We start from the raw sequence: 4,599 nt of genomic DNA, 5'->3' as shown, positions 1-4,599 counted from the left end.
CAGGGGATCCAGAAACTGTTCTGGCCCTGTTTCACGAGAACTTTAATATCTCTTAACATATAACTCATATGACCGTTTCGTTTCATCCATATGAAAGTAGATTCATCAAGGTTCATTTACATAATTTATTCACTATTTAATTCCATTCCTACAAATTTTAGTGATTTTTCAAATCCACACCACTGCTGCTGTCAGCATCTGTTTTCAAGGTAAACTTTACCTATTTCGTGGTTTCCATGGACCAACTAGAGTTTTGTCATACATAGGTCCACATATAATCATATTTAGCCATTCCAATGGCTGATCATTTGCCCAACACTTCCATTCCAATCCATAGTCACATCATGAAACCATACATATATATACATAAACACAAATGGTCTAATGCCATACTCCACTTTTACGAGCCATTTTCGCATGGCTATACACACATACATCACAAAACGTACTTGAAAAACAGCAAAGGGTAGTCCTATACATGCCATATCCAGAGTTCAACTAAAAGAATACCAAAAGGGCTTTGATAGTGTGGATGACTTGACTTGATGATCCCGAATCCGATGGTGACGAGCCAAAATCTATAAACAGAGAAACAGAGAAACGGAGTAAGCAATTTATACTTAGTAAGTTTGAGCAAGGGATTCCAGCACAACAAAAGCATAGCATTCATATAGCTAACAGATAATTTCATATGCACAAATTCTCAATATCATACTTATTTCACATTCCAACCCCTATATTCATACATAAGGGATCATCTTAGCCAAATACCGGAAACTCATTACTAGGCTGAGCGAATATCATTCGAAGGGAATCAACTAATTTCAAGCACATACGAACATACCTCATTGCTGGAATTTTTCAAGCGTATTAACTGAAATTTTTACAGCAAGATCGCTCATTCTCGAATCACGTACCTTCAGAATTTAACCGGATATAACGACTCGCTCAAATGCCTTCGGGACAAAGCCCGGTTATAGTAACTCGCACGAATGCCTTCGGGACTTAACCCGGGTTTAGTAACTCACACAAATGCCTTCGGGCTTAGCCCGGATTTATTAACTCGCACGAATGCCTTCGGATCTTAGTCCGGATATAGTCACTTAGCACAAAGCCTTCGGGACTTAGCCCGGACATCATTCAAATAGCCAAGCACAATTATCAATAAATCATGACACATTCGTATTTCATTTTCATTAGCAAAATTCAAACACAAGTCACTTATCACATTTGCAATTTCGGCTCAATAGCCACACACAAAGAGCATGATCTAATCAAATCATAATCTAAGTTCCATTACTCGAGAACTTACCTCGGATGTTGTCGAACAATTTCGATGGCTATTCGACCACTTTTTCCTTCCCTTTATCGGATTTAGATCCCCTTTGCTCTTGAGCTTAATTAAACAAACAAATTGACTTAATCATTTGAGCATCGAAAAGAGGAATACAAGGCACTTAGCCCATATTTATACATTAGACATTAAAGTCACATACATGTGAAATCATGCATCAACTCAACATATTAACCCACATCCCTTTTAGCCGATTGTCCTAACCAAGATAAAGGCATCATTATGCTTGCCTCTAACCGAAAGCATGCAACACTAATCTTCTCATGTGGCCGAGTATGCATGTACATGTTGAGGCCAATTATGCTCAATACTTCCTACAAGTATGGTTACTTGTATTGATTATATCTCGTTTCGTTTCAAATTCAAGACTCGGCTAATACGCATTTATACACTAGTAATCAAATACTAACATTTTACTACCATGGCCGAATGCTCCTTCCTCACCATTTACCTTCACAAAGCATGAATTTCATCATCCAAATTACAAGCTTACAATCTCATGAAGTTTAACCTCATAGTATCTATCAAACTCTCACTCATTAGCTTCTATCATAATCTCCAACAACACCAAATAAACATATACTTCGTGGGTCTATGGTAGAACCAAGAAAGGAACTCATAGATATCAAGATGTAAGCAACTACCATTATTTATCTAAGTTTAGCATAAAACACAACCATCACCCTTATTAATCTTTTATAGCCGAAAACCATACTCACCCCACAAATCAAATTTCAACATGGTTTACAAAAATCACTTAATATCTCATCAACACAACATCAACACCAAGCAAGAATGACACATCCAGGGCCGAATGTCATCTCCATCACGTAGGAAGGTTTAGACCATGGGCTAGGTATAGCTCAAGCTAACAACTAACACATGCAAGAATCTCATGGCACAACATCAAACTTACCTTAATAGTGACCTAGGGTAGCCGAATGCTTCACTCCCTTCTTCCCTTTTTCCTTCAATTTTCGGCCAAAAGATGTTCAAGGATGAACACACACATTTTTTTTTCTTCTTTGTTTTCTTTCTCTCATTCACGGCAAAGGGGGGGCATGGATGAGACCATTTTTTTTTCTTTCTTTGCCCATGCTCTTTATTTTATTATTTCTAACATCAAGCATTCACCCAACATGTTTTATGACATGTTTTGCCCATAATTCTTTGTCATGGCCGGCCATTAGCAAATAAAAGGGGAAATTGACATGCAAACCCCTCATTTTTGCATGCATGATCAACTAGTCATCACACATTTCCCCATCATACTTTCAAAGTTTTCTACTAGGTCCTTTCTAATGAAATTCACATTTATAACTCTAAATCAAAACATCAAAAATATCACACATGAGTCAACACATATTATAGGCAATAAAATAAATATGAAATTATTTTTATGCCTCGGTTTTGTGGTCCCGAAACCACATTCTAACTAGAGTCGTTTTAAGGCTGTCACAACTCTCCCCCACTTAAGAAATTTTCGTCCCCGAAAATCTTACCGGTAAATAGGTTTGGGTATCGCTCTTTCATAGAGTTCTCGGGTTCCCAGGTAGCTTCTTCTATCCCGTGTTTGAGCCATAACACTTTCACTAGCGGAACCCTTTTGTTTCGCAACTCCTTCATTTCACGAGCTAGGATACGAATCAGTTCTTCTTCATAACTCATATCGGCTTGAATTTCAACCTCTGATGGACTAATTACGTGCGAAGGATCAGATCTATAACGTCGAAGCATCGAAACATGAAAGACGTCGTGAATCTTTTCAGGTTCAGGGGGCAAAACCAAACGATACGCAACTGGACCGACTCATTCGGATATTTCATATGGCCCAATGAACCACAGACTCAATTTGCCTTTACGGCCAAATCTGAGTATCTTTTTCCAAGGCGAAACTTTAAGAAACACTTTATCTCCCACCTGATACTCAATGTCTTTTCGTTTCAGATCCGCGTACGACTTCTGACGATCGGAGGCTATCTTCAGATTTTTACGGATTACTTTTACTTTCTGCTCAGCATCTTTAATCAAATCCACTCCGAAAATTTTACTTTCGCCGAGCTCGGTCCAAAACAATGGTGTACGGCATTTTCGACCGTACAAAGCCTCGTAAGGTGCCATCTTAATACTTGATTGAAAACTATTGTTGTAAGCGAATTCAATCAAAGGTAAATACCGTTCCCATGAACCACTGAACTCGAGGATGCAACATCTCAACATATCCTCAAGTATCTGAATTATCCCCTCGGATTGACCATCGGTTTGTGGATGAAAAGCGGTGCTAAAATGCAGTTTGGTACCCAAAGCTTCTTGCAATTTCTTCCAAAATCGCGAGGTGAATCTCGAATCTCTATCCTACACAATAGAAATCGGTACCCCGTGTAATCTCACAATCTGAGAAACATACAATTCAGCTAGTTTATCCAATGAAAAATCCGTACGCACAGGGATAAAGTGAGCCGACTTAGTCAGTCTATCAACAACAACCCAAATCGCATCCTTCTTACTTGCTGACAATGGCGGTCCGGACACAAAGTCCATTGTGACTCGATCCCATTTCCACTCGGGTATCTTGATCGGTGAAGTAATCTCAAGGCACTTGATGTTCCGCTTTCACTTGTTGACATATTAAACATCTCAAACAAAGTCGGAGATGTCTCGTTTCATACCATGCCACCAAACCGACGTTTCAAATCGTTGTACATCTTCGTACTCCGGGTGAATTGACATTCGGCTACAATGGGCTTCGTTCAGAATCATCGAAATGAGTTCCGAATTCCTTGGAACACACAAACGACTTCTGAACCTCAAACAATCATCATCATCAATTTGAAACTCCGATTCTTCGTTCGGAACACACTCAGCCCGTTTTGCAACCGATTCATCATCGACTTTCTGGGCTTTACGAATTTGATGAATCAATAATGGTTTGGCTTTTAATTCGGCTACTAACACATTGTCGGGTAGAACAGACAAGTGTACATTCATCGCTCGCAAAGCGAACAGTGATTTCTGGCTTAAGGCGTCTGCAACTACATTAGCCTTTCCCGGGTGATAATCAATGACCAGCTCATAATCTTTCAACAACTCAAGCCAACGCCTTTGTCATAGATTCAAGTCTCTTTGAGTCATCAAATATTTGAGACTTTTGTGATCCAAAAATACATGGCACTTCTCACCAAATAAGTAATGTAGCCATATTTTCAAGGCGAATACGATGGCAGCTAATTCGAGATCATGGGTCG

The sequence above is a fragment of the Gossypium arboreum genome, chromosome 6 (assembly GCF_025698485.1).
Source record: "Gossypium arboreum isolate Shixiya-1 chromosome 6, ASM2569848v2, whole genome shotgun sequence".
Lineage (NCBI taxonomy): Eukaryota > Viridiplantae > Streptophyta > Magnoliopsida > Malvales > Malvaceae > Gossypium > Gossypium arboreum.
Note: the sequence above shows the minus strand (reverse complement) of the source record.